We start from the raw sequence: 18,120 nt of genomic DNA, 5'->3' as shown, positions 1-18,120 counted from the left end.
GCCAATGTACATGGCAGAGGGGCATTGCTGGCACATGATGGCATATATCACATTGGTAGATGTGCAGGTGAACGATCCCCTGATGGCATGGCTAATGTGATTAGGTCCTAGGATGATGTCACTTGAATAAATATGTGGACAGAGCTGGCATCAGGCTTTGTTGCAAGGATAGGTTCCTGGGTTAGTGTTTTTGGTGTGTGGTTGCTGGAGAGTATTTGCTTCAGGTTGGGGGGCTGTCTCTAAGTGAGGACTGGTCAGTCTCCCAAGATCTGTGAGAGTGAGGGATCATTTTTCAGGATAGGTTGTAGATCTTTCATGATGCGCTGGAGAGGTTTTAGTTGGGGACTGAAGGTGACAGCTAGCGGCGTTCTGTTATTTTCTTTGTTGGGCCTGTCCTGTAGTAGGCGACTTCTGGGTAATCTTCTGGCTCTGTCAATCTGTTTTTTCACTTCAGCAGGTGAGTACTGTAGTTTTAAGAATGCTTGATAGAGATCTCATAGGTGTTTGTCTCTGTCTGAGGGATTGGAGCAAATGCCGTTGTATCTTAAGAGCTTTAAAACTCTAAATACTCTTCTTTTTTTTTGACCAAGCGTCGGTCCTTTGCTACCCCCCTCATCCCCTTTATGCTTTTTGGTTCTTGGCATTCCTAGCATAATAGGATGCAGATGCTGATTGGGGCAGCTAGATGTTACCAGAATTTTTTTTTTTTTTTTAATCAAAAGCACAAAGTCCCTTCTCTGAAGGATACAGCCTCCCTATGTTGATCCCACAGCATGCCCTACTACCCATTGCACAGACTATGCTGACTTTTAAGGCTTATGGTAATCAATCTGTAAGTATATTTCAGAAAAATCTAAACGCTGTTCCTGATACATCTACCCCTCACATTTGCCCATGTTCTTTCCTCAACATTGTCTCTAGTCGCGGAAAGTTTAATACCCAGAATACCACACTATGCTCTAGTTATCTAGGGGAAGTTATTCTCCAGCTGGTTCAGTTAAACTAGGCTTTAAAGATGGTCAGGCCTGCTGGTTTCATGGATGAAAAGGATTAACTTAAGCAAGATGGTAGTACTCCTAAATTTACTTTAGATCAGGGGTCGGCAACCTATGGCATGCATGCCAAAGACGGCACGCGAGCCGATTTTTAATGGCACACTGCTGCCTGCCCCGCTCAGCCCGCTGCAGAACCTAGGCTGGGACCCTGGCAGGCGGCAGCGTGCCATTAAAAATCCTGCCCACGCCGGCCCACTCTTCTCCCCCCCTGCGGGGGCATGGAAAAGAAGCTTGGTCCTGCTGGCTGCTGCTGCAGAGCAGGCAAGCTCCTCCCTCCCCCGCCTCTTCCCTCAGCATGCTGGGTTCCTGCCCCTCCTCCTCTCCCTCCCTGCCACCGACCAGCTGATGGCCCTTTCAGAGGAGGGGGAGAAGTGGAGCCGGAGCAGCGAGGCTCGGCTCCCTGGAGGAGGCAGAGAAGAGGTGGGGATGGGGCCTTGGGGAAGGGGGGGTGGAATCAGGGCATATCCCCTCCAGCCCCCTGCTGTGAGCTGCTCAGGGCAAGGGGCTGGGAGCACCCCCACAACCCCAGCCAACACCCCAAACCCTCTGCCCTGATTCCTGCACACCCCTCTGCCTCCTGCCCTGACCCCTGCACCCCCTACGACCCCAGCCCTGACTCCAGCACCCCTCACACATACCCAGCCCCCCATACCCCTTGCCCTGACTCCTGTGCCCCCTCACATGCCCCCAGCCCTCTGCCCTGACTCCTGCACCCCCCTCACATGCCCTCTGCCCTGACTCCTGCACCCCCTCACACCTGCCCACACCCTATGTCCTGACTCTTGCATCCCCCACATTCCCACCCCCACCCCTTGCACCAAATGGGAGTTCCTGCACCCACCCCCCACTCCCTGACATTCCCACCTGCACCCCTTGCACCAAATGGGAGCTGCCCAGGTAAGCACTCCACCCCCAAACCTCCTGCCCCAACCCTGAGTCCCCGCCCTTATTCTAGCTCCTGGCCAGACCCTACACCCCAACCCCCAGCCTGCTCCTTCACCTCCAGCCCTGTGCTCAGTGCATTCCCACCTTCAGCTCAGTGCAGAGAGGAAGAGAATGGGCTAGAACCAGGGAGAAGGTAGGTACCCACTCTATATGGGCAGGGCCAGGATCCCAGACCGGCAGCGGGCTGAGTGGGGCCGGCGGATGGAACCCCAGACCGGCAGCGGGCTGAGCAGCAGCGGGTTGAGCTGCTCAGCCCACCGCGGGTCTGGGGTCCCAGCCACTGGCCCCGCTCAGCCCGCTGCCAGTCTGGGGTTCTGGGTGCCAGCCCCTTGCCAGCCAGGGTCCTGGCCACAGGCCCCACTCAGCCCGCTGCCGGCCTAGGTGAACGGAACCCTAGGCTGGCAGCGAGCTGAGCGGACCAGCAGTGTAAGATCAGCATTTTAATTTAATTTTAAATGAAGCTTTTTAAATAGTTTGAAAACCTTGTTTACTTTACATACAACAATAGTTTAGTTATATAATATATAGACTTATAGAGAGAGACCTTCTAAAAAACGTTAAAATGTATTATTGGCACACGAAACCTTAAATTAAAATGAATAAATGAAGACTCGGCACACCACTTCTGAAAGGTTGCCGACCCCTGCTTTAGATTGACAGTCTCCTGTCCCTATCACTACGAAATTGCTTTTTGACTTACACTGAATGATTTTTGGAATGTTTGTATAGACCGACCATAACTCAGAATATGGACCCTTCCCACTGGTGTTGCTGTGTCTCCTATCAAAATGGCATTTAAGTGCTAAACTAAGCATTTACTTTATATCATCATAATATGGAAAATAGGGCCCTGAGACCTTCCCAAATCTTTATTGCTTATGGGCTTAGAGGTTTGGTTTTATAGCTAGGTGGTTAAGAGAGGAGTAAGGGTGGCTTAGGTTAAATTGAAAGAAACTAGTTCACCCTGAGGTACCTCTGTTTTCACTCCCTTTCATGACTCACTTATTACTTCAGTAGAAACATGCTTCGGCACACCCTCTTTTAGCATACTTACAGGTAAGGCAGCACGCCTCTCAGAGGTCATGGAAGTCACAGATCCGGTAATTTTCCGTGACCTCTGACTTCTGCAGCAGCTGGTGCGGCTGGCCCCAGGGCTGCCTGAGCAGATCAGGCAGCCCCTGGCCCAGTTGCACCAGCCAATGCTGGGGCAGTCTCTGGCCACCGCACCGTTATGCCCCAGCAGCAGTTTGGGTGGGAGGCTCAGGACTGGGGCAGGAATGCCAGGCAGTGCTTACCTCAGGGGGCTCACCAGAAGCAGCCAGCATATCCCTGCTACTCCTAGGCAGAGGGGCAAGTGGGCTCTGCGCGCTGCCCCTACCTGCAGGCACCACCCCCACAGCTCCAACTGGCTGTGGTTCCTGGCCAATTGGGGCTGCGGAGCTGGAGTTTGTGGCAGGGGCCCCCTGGCCTTCCCTTCCCCTAGGAGCTGCACAGACATGCCGGCCTCTTCCGGGGCGCTGTGCAGAGGTAGGGAGCTTGCGAGCCCCACCAACCCTGCCCTGCTCCCCAGCACCAGCAGGAGTCCCAGGCCCTGTGCCGCCGCCACCCCCCACCGCTATCCCAAGTAGGGGTCCTGGGCCCTACGCAGCCCCCCACCCCTTCCAGCACCAGCAGGAGTCCCCGGGCTGCCCCTCACCTCCCTTCACCCCTTCCCAGCACCAGCAGGGGTCCCAGGTTGTATGCCGTTCCCCCCGCACCCACATACCCACTAGCGGGGGTCCCAGGCCACCCTGCCCCAACACCTGTGGTCCTCCCGCAGCCCCCGGCCCAAGTTTTTGTTCGGGGTATATAATATAGTAAAAGTCATGGACAAGTCACAGGCCGTGAATTTTTGTTTACTGCCCATGACCCGTCCATGACTTTTACTAAAAATACCCATGACTAAAACGTAGTCATAGGACATTTGATCTGAAGTTCAAAAATTTCTCAAAGTGGAGGGGCCATGATTCCGCCTCACTTTCTTGTACAATTGTCTATCTTTGTGAGCTGCAACTTTTAAGCACATGCTTTTTAAGATTTGTCTCCTTCAGAAACTGACTTATGTGTTTGTACCATGTATAATACAATGAGGCCAAGACCCCAACTGTTTCTCTGGGTGCTACTGTAATATAAACAAGAATAAGAACTACCATCTAAACTTTTTCACGACCCAGTTCATGAAGGCAATCTCTTTAATCTTATTCCCCATCAGTGCCCAACAGAAATGGAACCTACAGCTTGATACCGAAATGAGGAGTGAGACTGATCTAGAATCAGTCTTGATAATCACAAATTGATGGTTTTCCTTCTTAATGAAACTTATAGATACCATATATTTCAAAAGAAATGTAATCCAAGTTACCAAAGGTTTACGTAGAGGCCATCTGAAATCAAATTCCAAGGATAACTAAATACCTAACAACATGGCCTTTTAGTTATGCTCCAGAAGTCTGACTTCTGGTTTGGTGTCCCAAAAACAGATCTACTTAGAACTCAGTATTAACACATTGCCAGACAAAACTACTGCTCTCTCTGAAATTTTAAGCCAGAAGTTAACAGGTACAAGTGAAGAATATTGCAGAAAAGTTGACTGTCAAACTCCTAAAAGCCTAGTTACTCCTAATGCTTTCTTGCATGCAGCCAGAATTAGAAGTTAACTTCTGTGAACCACCTCAAAACTGCAATTTGAAAAAAACTTATTGATAGCAAACGTATGTAACTCAAGAGTTCTTTAATTACTACAATATATTATATTCGCATTACTATTTACACAATCCTTTAGATCAAAAGCTGAAAGTCATGTTTGAATTTAAAGCACAGTATTACTCATTTTTCCTTCTCAGCATTCTCAGTTGCACAATACATTGCAATCTTGTACTGAAGTAAGGATTTATCTACTTCCATAGCTTCAGGAGACTTCTCTCTGGATTGTTCACTTTTGACCAAGCATGCCAAGTTTCGGAGGGGGTTTTTCGTTTGTTTTGTTTTAGGGAATTATGTTGACACTTAGTGAATCACCACAATATTTAAGGGCAAAAACCCTTTGTTCTGAAGTGGAGATCTGCATCAGTACTGATAATGCAGTTCAGTTATGTACTACATATACACAGTACTGAAGTCATAACTTGCTCCCAAAAAAAACTTGCTCATGTTTCAACGTGTATATTATTTCAGACTAATTTAGCCAGCAGTGTATCTGAAAACAAGGTTTAATTTTATAATTCTCAAAGAAAAATTGTAAACTCATTTTAGTGTCATCTGCTATGAAACATCTGATACAGTGTATTTTAGGAATCTGTTCATTTTACTGTTAATTTGAGTTCTCATAAGAAATTACAAATTGTGTTTTGTCCACTTCATTGTATTACACAACTATTTGAGTGACATCTTGTGGTGCTATTCAGTATTACTTTCCCCTTCCATTAAAGGTATACTAATATTCATTATCGGTTTGCGAGGCTGAAAATTCAACAAAAATATCTTAAACATATGCATTTAAAGCAGTGCACTTTGGGTGTGATCTAAACACTTCCTCCTACTTATTACAATCAGAGGAGAAAACAGCCGGTTGCTCTCAGCAAGACCCAAATTTCCTTGCGGTTTGAAAAAACCATGATGTAGCATCCAAAAGCAGATATTTTCTGGACTGGGGAAAAGAAATGAAGGGGGAAATATACTTTATCTACAGTATAAACAAAAGTGCAAAAAAAAATTCATTTTCCTAAATAAGAAGGGATAGAGGGGGCGAAAATGGGGACAGATTATCTACTGATTACCAGGACAGCAGATACCTCCCACCACTACCTTTCAGAACTCAAAATTCAGCTTCACAGCAACACTTCTCAAAGCATTCCCCACTTGTTGTTTCTCAGTTTCAAGTCTGATGAAAAATGAAATTCCATCCCTTTGAGAAAGAAAAATACACATAGAAAGGATTTAAAGCTAGTCAAAATCTTTCAGCCTGAACATGTAACTTTATAGTTACGAGGCATGCATTTTTTTATTTGCTGAGAAACAGGGTAAGACATACATACTTCAAACTCCCACACACTAATTCAGTTCACATCACTTTTAAATAAAAGGTCAAGCTCAAAGGGACTACTCCCATGTTTAAATGTTGGCACATACCTTGCTGATTAGGGGCCCAAATCATTCTGTAAAGTATATTTTGGTATTTGTGACCAGGTATCCAGGTGACCAACTGGATACTGTTCCTGGAAGGAAGAGGATGTGGCAGGGAAGACTTCAGAAGGAAGACTCCTATTGACTAAGATATAAATACTAGATTTTTTTTATAAACGCAATTGAAAAAGTTATCTTAAATTTTGATCTGTGTGCCAAGATGCTTCAACTTGGCATTTCCATTAAGACAACATGAATTATTTTTGATCCATTTACATTCCCCCCCGGAACAATATTTTTTACTGCATGATAAAAGCAAGTATGTTCAATTACAGTACTACATGCTAGTAAATACACCAAAAACAACTTATTTATGTATTGCTTTATACAAATGAAATGAGGCAAAGGTAGAGTAGAGCCACACCACATAATTCCCAACACAATCTTTTAAAAAGCCACACAATGGAGTTTTAGTTTTTTCCCTCCCTAAGAAAATACAAAAAGCACACAAAGTGAACAAGGTATTTAAATTAATAAAACAATCGTTGTTTCTCACTTCATGTATGCAAACATACAATTTTACTCCTTTATGTTTTTATCTTTGGACCGTGCATGATTGGAGACTCAGTTTTTCTAATCTTTTCAGACTATCTACCACTGACTGCATCTTATTCCCTCCTAGTTTATTACCATCTATGAAGTGGATTAAATGTACAATTTACTTCCTCTAGATAACTTTAGTACATGGTACTGTCCTAATAGTGACATTTGTGGAGCCCCAGCTGAGACTTCCAATCTGATGTTATCCCTATTCCCACTTACCCGTTATTCCTGTTTATTTCAATTCGTAGTCCCACTAGTCTGATGTGCGTCCACACTACAGATTTCTACGCAAACACTGTGTCCTGATCTCAAATTCTCATGAGATTCCATATCAAAAACACCATTAAAATACAGATGCAGTCTCACCTCTGCTTTACATTTTTTCCTGTCAGCATGTAATTCTATCAAGGAAGCTATCTTGGTTATCCAGCAAGTTTTTCTTAGTGAATCTATGATGATTACAGCTGATCCATTTGTCGTGCAAGTGTCCATTATATGTATCCCCTTAGCCATATTTTAAACTATACTAACATTCACTAGTTCAGGGATAGGAACTTTTAAGGAAACTACGAAAAGCTCATCAAATCTGATGCAAGGAGACATACTGAGCTGTGATCTTCTAGGTTGGTGGTTTTCAAACTGCAGGTCGCGACACCTCTGGTCAGCGCTGCCAACCGGGCTCTTAAAAGTCCCGTCATCAGTGCTGCCCAGCTAAGGCAGGCTAGTTCCTACCTGCTCTGACACCACGCTGCGCCCCAGGAATAGCCAGCAACAGGTCTGGCTCCTAGGCCAGGGGAGGCCACGGGGCTCTGCGTGCTGCCCCTACCCCGAGCACCACCTCTGTACTCCCACTGGCCGGCTTGGGTGGTGGTGTCTGCGGGCGAGAGCCATGCAGAGCCGCTTGTGTGCCTCCGCCTAGGAGCCGGATCTGCTGTTGGCTGCTTCCAGAGCGCAGTGCAGTCTGCGGTGCCAGAACAAGCAGGAAGCCTGCTGTAGCATGCCTATGGTAAACCCAACTCAGAGCCCCAATCCCCTGCCCTGAGCCCCCCCAAACCCAGAGCCCCTTCCTGCATCCCTGACCCCACCTATTCCCAGAGCCTGCACCCCCAGCCCAGACCCCCTCCCACCCCAACCCTCTGCCCCAGCCCTGAGCTCCTCCCTCACCCCAAACCCCTCATCCCCAGCTCCGTTGGGTCACAGGCATCAACAATTTTCTTCAACTGGGTCGCCAAAAAAAAAGTTTGAAAACCACTGTTCAATGTTAACTGCATCTCCCCCAACTTCACCAAATATCAATACCATGGTTCCACCATACAAATGTTCTCTAGATATACTTAGTTGTTGCTGGGCCTCTTTAGCCACCATATGAACTCTGCCAAGAGGCAGCAGCTCAATCTCGGCTCCCATTGACAGTTTGTTTCTTGAAATTGCCTCTCTTTAATCCCCACCTTTGTCTACTCTTCCATCAGTTTGTCACCACAGTATTGCATTTGTTGCTCCTACCACATTACACATCCCACCCCCTCTGCCTTACCTACACATAGCACATTTAAGTGCTACAGGAAGGAGAATCAGTTTAGCTGTAGTTTTTATTTTTTATAATCCATTGGTCTGGACATCTCTTACTGGGTCAGACCTGCCCATTGTACAACAGACAGCTCAAGTTGAGCCCTGCAGCAAATGGTTCAAAGGTAAGGTTAGTGAAACCTTTAAGAATCTGATTGAAGCACTACATCTTTTGTTTTTGTTCTATTTGTGCAGCACATAGGACGAGAGTCCTGGTCTCTGAACAAGGCTCCTAAATAACAGTTGTCTTGGTAAGAATTTATTCGAATTTATACACATTGAAGAACCTATCCATATACTCGTGGTGCTTCCTGACTAAAAGTACATTTGAGCTTTTAATATTTTAGACACAATTTGTAAATTAAAAAAATACCCCCAAACTAGGCATTAGCTTCATCTTGAAGTCTGAAGCACCATATTGATGAGATTCCCACCCTTGCATCTCAGATCCTTAATATAAGAAGACTTAGACGAGTTCGAGACTTTGAAGAATTTTGCCCTTTGTGGCACAGACAGACCAGACTTAATTCTGAGACCAACTGCCAATGCCCCAAAGCCCCCACCTAGAATTATCCACTGCAGTTCAACTGTGATCAGAAGAATTCCCAATTCAACTGACGACGACATAACTGGTTCTAGGTCTCCACGGGCCCTACAGACCTTCAGCTTTGACTTGGACATCATTTCTGTATCTTTACAGCAATTTACTCTTTTCATCTTTAGTTTATTATTGCCTAGAACAATTCCTCAGAACACAGATGTCTCCTTCAGGACTTTTAGCAGTAGAAATGAAGTCCTTACAACTTCAGTAGTTTGAGAACAAAGCATATGGCCAACTTAGTCACACATGTTGACAATTTCTGTGTTGAGAGTTACTGACTTTGTTTACTTAACTGTTGATAGTCCCCCAACAAACAGTGATTCTATGGCTTAGATACTTCAATACTGATGTCTAGTGCTGAGTTTCCCATTTAAGTTACTTGCTTTAGTGCATTCATTCAGTATATGGAGAGTAAAAAGACTAAACGTCAGTTTCCATTTCAGTGGCTTTCAAACACTAATTATTAGGGATCTCTCTCTGACCTGGAGACATTAGTGCAAGTTCCACAGAGAGCACAGCACCTCAGGTCTTCAGACACCTTCAAATGAGATTCCTGAATCTCTGTTGGCCTAGTGTACTTACAAAGGCAGATCTGTCTGTCTTACACTGGATTGACTCAGCATCCTAAATGCGATATTTCATCTCTGCCTGGTGCAAATAGGCTTTGAGTCTGGAAGGTCTTCAGGTCTGGAATATGTTCGCAGGATGGCAACGCAGAGGCTCAGGGACTCTATCCAAAGACGTTATAGAGATAACAATTTCAGTCATCCCATAAGATACATAACTTGTTCCATTACACTGCATTTGAATACTTGCACTTTTAAATCTTCACTGTTTGGTACCTTCACAATTTGCTGAGGAATCAAAGCTGAGGCATCACTGATCTCCCTGCAGGACTAGATGCATGAAGGTATGCCACCCCACTCCTAGTAGACTCATTTTTTATAACCTCTCTGCTGCTAAACTGCACTTGAAGTGCAAGTATAAATATTTAAAGTTCCTCAACACCAACAAAATATTTCAAGAATGGAAGAATAGACCAGTGGCTCCTTATCTTTAAGGCTTGAACATGCAAAGCTTTAAAAAAAAAAAAAAAAAAGTTTTGCACACTTAAGTATTGTAAGCAGACATTTAGGGGATGATGCCTAGATCTCAGCTTCATGTTTCCCACTCAACTTACCTCTGAAAATTATACAAAATCATACTTTAATAAACCTAAAACTCCCTGTGTGCTTAAGTTCATGTTTTACAGTATGTAATATAATTCATAATATAAAATATTCAGTCTTCACAACTAGCTTGCTTTGACAAGCTACATTAACTCATTTCTCCAGGAGGTACAAGGACTGTCTAGTTATGATGAAGCTGATCAGCTGCATTAAAATACTACCCTTTTTCCTTTGAAGGGTACATTTTATCAGTTGGGCAAATGTGGGCATTTTGAGGTTGTCTAACACATTAGTCTTGTAGCAGGCGATTGATGCTGGTATTGTATAGAGTCTTCGTCACAGTGAGAAATATCCTAATAGTCTCCACTTCAGCAATACACTTCTCACTTTTGCCAAACAGATATCTAGCTTTAGTGGATTATATAGTTCCCATGTACACTTGCATACAGTGTAGGAACTATACAGTTAGATGGCATGTGGATAAACCATCATGAATGGGACTCTTTTCATTCTCATGTTTCTCTTACTAGGATTTCAGTGTAACATGGTCACTGAGGTTCTATATCCTTTTTCATCTTGCCAACTTGGCTCCAGTGTATTCCTCAGGCGAACAGTGTATTCCCCAGGTGCTTTTGAAAAATGCTGCTCATGCCATTACTTTACTGGTATAACACACTGAGAAGAATCACAGCCTGCTTATACCTTGGTAATGTGAACTCATTTCTTGTATTCTGTGAACACTGAAGAATTCCCATTTGTTCAACTGCTGTCTAGTAGCCGCAAACACACCTTTGCTTAAGAGGATCTGTCCCTCATATCATCAAATATCTATTTTTAAATTCCTAGAAATATGAAACAAAGTGATGGGAGCATTTGAAGCCTTCCTCAAATCCACTGGGAGGTTAATCATTCAGAAACTTATGATAAAATCAGGTGAACTTCCCCTTTCCTAGCTCACTCAACACTTAAGACTTCTTGTGGAGCCCACCTGGGGCCAAACAGTTGTCATTACAAGCCATCCCATTCTGCTTATGAATATACTAGGCATGTAAATTGATCATATGCACCCATCACAGTATTCAGCTACATAGCAACACCCTGGGGTTTATCCTTAACTGGTTAGAGCTGTAGACTTGTCATGGCAGCATCTCTAGGGCCATACTGAAACCTCGGAGAGAATCTTTTTTCCCAGATGGAACATGATGTCTGCTACGGTGCTGCTATATGCCTAACAAGCTGAAACAGGTCAGCTAAATGGTCCTCTACTGCAGCCAGAAAAGGTTCACAATAGTGTAACAGACCCTCCACACAGCTGTGAAGTTTTAAAGTTAACATAGCTACCCCGTGCAAGTCCTCAGGGCATTCTGCTCATTAGGTATCAAAAGACTCAAGATCTTGATTCCAGTTTTGCATAGCAAGATTTTCCATATTAAGAGGAACAGACACCACCAGTACCAAAGAAGAGGCCAGGTGTACTTACTTGGTACATGTTTGACTGTCTCTGATGTATTAAGTAATGGAACTCAATTTAAATCCACATTCATCCACTTTAGAATTTGGCTTCTGGTGAACAAAAGCAGTCTATATCTTTTCCTCTCACCACATAATTCCCCAAAAGCAACAAAACTGTTTTCACACTGGAACCATTTGTCTAATTGTTTTAAGGCCTTGATCTATGCGCTAAATGGAGGTTGATTATCCTGTGTGAGGAAGTCCTTCCTCTGAACCAGTCTGAGGAGGAGGTTTTTGAAGACCATAAAGCTAGCCCTTTTCCAAACTACCTTGCATCTACCTGGTTCAAACACCTGAATTTGTGACAATGCAAAGAATTAATTTTTTCTGTGTATCTGCCTTTCAGATAAAATATTATGCTTGCTGTATATTATGTTCCTCAAATTGAGGACAACATATGGGTCTACCTCTGTATATTTGCCACTCGTTCAGTACTTCTCTTAGCTTTCCCCATTTCCTATTGTGGATGGAGATCTCCATATTTTTCTAGGTTTACAAAAAATACCTTGCCTTGTATAGCTTCTCTGTTCCTCTACAATCTAATCTGTGAGTCTGAAGACACTACCCTTAAGCTTTTAGCCTCCAAAAGTAAACGTCCACTCGATCCTCTCTCTTCTGAAGATACCACATTAAGTAAATAGTTTCCTCTTGAAGATAACATATGACTGGATTCTTACTCATCCACTCACCTCCCCTGAGAACTGGATTTAGAGAAGTTAGCATTTTAAAGTTAGGACTTGTCCAAACATTATCTGTATATATCTATTATTACTATTACACTTCACATTTGGAGGAGTTCTCCATTTCTGGCTTGCCCAAGCAACAAATGGCATGTTCTAGAGCACACTGAGGTACTGGCAGTTCATTTCAGAATGGAGATGAATTACTGGTGCCTCAAAGAGCCAAAAATCTTTGAATACCAAGGGAGTTCTGCCATGTCTCACACTAAGGAGATGAGACCCTAAAACAGAAACACACTCAAAGGATGTCTTCAGAGAAGCACAATTACAAGTACTTATTCCTTCACCTCTGCAAACTTTGTTGCAACAGCATGTTATGGAAAGACATTTTAGTGCCACCTATGACCCAAATGTCCATAAGACTGAGTTCTCACTGTCAACTGTAGTAGAAAGAGCCTGAGATATGAGGCCTGGTATTAGGCCTCAGGACTGAACTAAAAAGGCCTTGCTGATATAAAGCAGTTAGTAAAAGTAAGTCTATAAGCAAAAGTCAGGCCCTGCTAAAAAGCAGATGCTTGCCGGCAAGTTTACTGTCCAGTACATGAACTCTGCACCAGTATTGCTAGCATTGCTAAAACACACTAAACATGTAAACACATTCCAGCAGACTAGACTAGCACAAGAATACCCTAAGCTAGCACAAAGTAAGATGGTTTGACTGAAGTGATGAATAGTGATATTTTGTCTGAAACATCAGGAGAAAGGTACAAGGGGAGGTAACAAACATGTCATGAAACACTTAAGGTGATACGTAAGTTGTTGAGACAAAGAATTTGAGATAAATCTATAAATGTTAACCTTAACCTTAGTCGGGCTGAGAGGGGAGGAACAGGAAGTCCCACCGTTCATTGAGTTGGTCCATTGTAATGGGCATACATGTCTTAGTATCCGTAGATACTAAGTCTACAGGGTGCTAGTATCCCTAGATACTAGTCTATGGAGTGCTATCATCATGCTTTGTTGACAATAAACCTGGCTGAGCGCCTCTGCTGATGAACCAAATGTGTAGTCTTCTTGGGCAGTTCAATCCAGGTCTGCTGCATCAGCCACCTGTGCAGAGCTGGTACAACACACACGCAGCCAACAACTGACAACACCAACAACTGTGGCAACAGGTAATAAACAGCCAGAAATATATTTTAAACTAAATCAAAGGGCCTTTTTGGAGAAACCACAGAACAGGTTGCATTAGAGAGGATCATATACCAGTAGATGATGGCCTTCACACTGACACATGCCAGTTATGAAAGAAAAGAAAGATGATGCATCCACTGTAGCTTTCTTGATATCAAGTTATTATGTTCAGTTGTGATAGATCAAATCTTGCAACAATTGCCACTCATTTTTGTATTACTTTTAGTTAATATTGAGGTACCTAGTATGTGGTTCAGAGTACTGACTGTAGACCAGTGGTCACCAACCAGTCGATCGCGATAAACTGGTCGATCCTGGAGACTCTCTCAGTTGATCACGATCTCTGGTGGTATAGTGGGGGCTCCTACAAAAACAGGCTCCCTGCCTGCCCCGGTCCTACGCCACTCCTGGAAGCGGCCAGCATGCCCCCACAGCCCTAGGGGACAGGAGGGGCATGAGTCTCCATGTGCTGCTCCTGTCTGCAAGCACCGCCTCTCCAGTTCCCATTGGCCTGTAATGGGAAACTGTGGCCAATGGGAGCGGTGGGGGCAATGCCTGCAGAGACAGGCAGCACATGGAGCCATGTGCCCCCTCCCCCACCCGAGGGCCACAGAGGCACGTTGGCCCCTTCTGGAAACGGCGTGGAGCTGGGAAAGGCAGGGAGTCTGCCTTAGCTCCGCTGAGCTGCCGACCGGGAGCCGCCAGAAGTAAAGTGCCAACGGGAGCCCGCACCCCAATCCCCCTCCAGGAGCCAGTACCCCATGCTCCCTCCTGCACCCCGAACCCCTGCCCCAGCCCTGAGCCCCCCTAGAGCCAGCACCCCATACCCTCCCTGTATCCCAATACTCTGCCCAGCCCGGAGCCCCCTCCTGCACCCAAACTCCCTCCTGGAGCTTGCACCCCTCACCCTCTCCTACATCCCAACCCCCATCCCAGGCTCAGCCCGAAGCCCCCTCCCACACTGCAGCCCCTTGGTCCCAGCCCAGAGCCCACACCCCCTCCCGAACCCCAACCCCCTGCCCCAGCCTCCGAAAGTGAGTGAGGGTCGGGGAGAGTGAGCGATGGAGAGGGGGGTGATGGAATGAGCAGGGCGGGGCTTCAGGGAAGGGTAGATCCTAGATTGCCCTTAAATTCAAAAAGTGATCTTGGGCATAAAAAGTTTGGAGACCACTGCTGTAGATTCATCTTAGTATTATATGATACATTCCAGCCAAACCATTCATCTTTGCTGGCTCACAGACCCAACAGAAACTGGCATACCACCATACCAGTGGGTACCATGCCACTCTAACAGATGGGCATGAATTTAGATTTGCTCGTGAACCAGTATAAGCATCAAGTTTGAATATTAGGGGTGGATTCCCCCTTAAAGAATTTCATAAATGGCAATCTCTACAAGCTTTCCATGTCTGGTTAACAGATGTCAAATCAAATCTCTAATTTTAAATCTCCAAAAATACCTTTGGCGGCTGTTGAAAGAAAGTTTTTAGATCTGATGAATTTGGATTAATCTTCTGCACAGAGAAATAATCTTAATGAAATCCCCACGTTAGATCAGCTCTCTGCCGAAGGCTATGGCAAATTTCAGAGGCAGGGGGAACAGTTTTGCAGTCCAGCCACCTTTCCTGATGAATAGCTCAGCAGCATACATAAGCGAGATCTGCAGGAAAAGGACCCTAATAAATTACAAATGCAGTTTGTCTGGCAATTCTAGTTTAAAGATGCAAAATCACTAACGTTGAAAATGCTTGTTATAAATTTTGCCCTCTGTTGAAATGCCTAAATACCACACCTATCTACCAGTAAATACTTATGTTCTTCATGTGGTTTGCCTGTAAAATTTGACATTTGGTTAAATATTTCAGTTCAAGTTTTATTGCTACAAACGTGAAATTTCCAGGAACCAAATCATATTAAATGTTATGTTTATTGCATACATGTAAAAGTATTTTAGCAATATGATGAGAATAGATTTGTTGATAGTGAAGGTTTCATCTACTGAGCTGCAAACAGCTTCATGAGGCAGGACCTGTATTTTAGGACATGCGTACACGTTCATTCTACAGTGCTATATTGGCCATATTTCCTCCTAATGCTAAAGGAGGAAACAAGGATTGGTTACGCTCTTGTACCCTCACCATAGAAGTATAGTACTGAAGCACAGCATACTACAGGTTCATTATGCTTAGTTATGAATTTTTTTGCTAAGTTTGCAGCAAAATAACATAACACTATACTGTAGAAATTATTTCCATGTCCTTTCCAATACGGCATTTTATTTAACTGACCTAATCAAGCCAAAGCTTTCTAGGCCAACTCACTTCAGTCATGAGGATCTCTATCACTACTACTACTCACATATTAAGCCAATTTTCCATTCTAAGGGAATCAGAGCCATTTCTTTCTGATCCTGTGTTTCTACCCTGAGATGAACAAGCCCTGCCATTCACCTCTGTGTTCTTGATATGGTTGGGTTGAGTCAAGTAATCAGAAGATTTGTTAGAAGCAATGCATACTGAATAGATTGATTATATTTCTCTCCTCTTTGGTTTAGGTTCAATCAATACAAAAGAAAGGTGAGAAAGGGGCACTGCACATTCCAATTTTAGTCAGAATGATCTCTCTCATTCTAAGACTTTCCCTTCACCTCTCTAATCACAAACATTTACTGCAAAAGCTCTGGCTCAAAATTATCTTTAGCCGAGCCAAACAAAGATGTATAAAATAACTGCTTTCCTAACATAACTAATCACACAACTTTAATAATTAATAACAGCAATGTTTAAAAAATCTCATTCTTTTCTTATCTTTTGTGTGAATATTCATGCAATTACATGGATCTTTGATACAGAACTTTTTTGATTCTCCCTACTAAACTCCACCACTTAAGAGGCAAGCACAGCAGCCTTAAGACATGAACACCATATCACTGAAATAGGAACCAGAAATCCAAACTCACACAAACTCTTGAAGTGAAAGGGCTGGCAGTATTGTTCAAGTGACATGTTCACCCATGAAGGCAATGCATATCACTCTGCTCTCCTCTGATCCCTGCTGGCCATCTCTGAAGTATTTTCTAGCTCTGCAGGCAGAAACACTAAAAGATGAGAACTTCTGAGGAATCCCCCTTTCTAATCCTGGACTGAAACGATCCCTTCCCCAGGAATTTGGGGAGGGAAGGCAACCTTAATTTGGCCCTTTTGTGTGTATGCACCACACATGCACAGATTACATGATCACATACTTTTTTCCCCACTGGACCCCTGAATCATTCAGTGCACAGGATGGAGCATGTTCTGGAGATGAATCACGATTGTGTAGTGGAAGCTGTTGTCTATAGAATCCCTGCCTCATTTGTTGCCAATGTTGAAAGGTGCGTAGTGAATAAGGCTGGGAATTGGAAGAGAAAGGATTGTTAAGGCTGCTCTCAATGCTGCCCTGGAGAACTGGATTCTCTTCCCATTTCTGCCATAGCGTTCCTCTGTGATGCTAGGCACTTAAGCCAAGTTTTTCAAAGCTGTTCACTAATTGTGTTTTCTGGGTGCCCAACTTGCAAAGGGGATGAATACTCACAGCTGCAACTGAAATCAGTGCGGGATGTGTATTGCACTTAGAAATGCTTTATAATACTAAGCACTCTGAAAGCCAAGTCTTGGGCATCTCAGATTGGGCACTCAGAATTAGTGAATACTTCCAACCTTAATCTTTCTCTATGCCTCAGACCCCAATGTGTAAAAAAAGGATAAGATCCCCATGTCTCGGTGTGTTGTGAAAATGAATTTTAGTGTTTGTAAACCACTCAGATACTATGCTGATGAATGCCACAGAAAAACCCTTGAAGAAATTAATAATTCTGTATTCAGAACAGGGGTTGAAAACAGTATAGTAAATAAGACACGAGGCCACACATTGAACAACAAGGAGAAAACAAAATATTGAATAGCTTGTCATTTGATAAGCACCATCACTGTTGTCCACTGAATGAAGCTGGTGTTCTGTGAAAAATAAAATAGTATGCAATAACGTAATTAAAAGACTATTACAACATACATTGGAGAGCCGAACATAGGCAACCTAAATACTGGCATTTCCTACCTTTCGAATGCTTAACTTTACAACCTTAACTTTTTAATGTAATTTTGAGTATATTACTACTGACCACTTGTACATGATGAACATTCTCAGTTTGTGATCTCTTGTACCAAGGTAACTAATTTTTAGTTCAATGATTAATATATCTGTCAGAAAGAGGTCTGCAATAGAATTACCCTGAATTGGGTGTAAGACCGTGTTAAAAAATGTATAGATCTTCTAAAAACCCCAACAATCTTTTACTACTAGCTGCATGAGAACTCTAGCATACACCTCCCAGAAAGAAGTCCTTTGTGATAACTGCATATAGATGCTTAAGAAGCCATTCATCCAGCCCTCTATGCATTGTAAAAATTACACTAATAGACAATCCCCAATATTCTATTATAGACGTCATCAGTTAGAACTTAGTTTAAAATTTGATGTATTAGTCTCTCCATTCACACCACATTCCCAAATTCTAACATGCCAAGTACTAGCAGTAAAGAGTGTATTTTTTCCAGTTCACAGCTAATAAGCCATACTAATTAATATGCTAATAT

General features: G+C 43.7%; 1 protein-coding gene across 5 annotated transcripts in view; it reads right to left on the bottom strand.

Moving 5' to 3' along the window:
• AP3B1 (adaptor related protein complex 3 subunit beta 1) overlaps window positions 1-18,120 on the bottom strand; it is a 346,467-nt gene that overhangs the window by 314,085 nt on the left and 14,262 nt on the right. Inside the window, exon 2 of one of the 5 annotated variants that reach the window (XM_073344161.1) lies at window positions 14,947-15,146. The exons of the other annotated variants lie outside the window; for them this stretch is intronic. The gene's annotated coding sequence lies outside the window, so the exon portion shown is untranslated. The remainder of the gene's footprint in view (window positions 1-14,946; window positions 15,147-18,120) is intronic. 5 annotated transcript variants of the gene reach the window in all.

This window comes from Lepidochelys kempii, chromosome 5 (genome assembly GCF_965140285.1).
Source record: "Lepidochelys kempii isolate rLepKem1 chromosome 5, rLepKem1.hap1, whole genome shotgun sequence".
NCBI classification, from domain to species: domain Eukaryota; kingdom Metazoa; phylum Chordata; order Testudines; family Cheloniidae; genus Lepidochelys; species Lepidochelys kempii.
The sequence above is the reverse complement of the archived record's forward strand: the minus strand, read 5'-3'. Positions and strand labels throughout refer to the sequence as shown.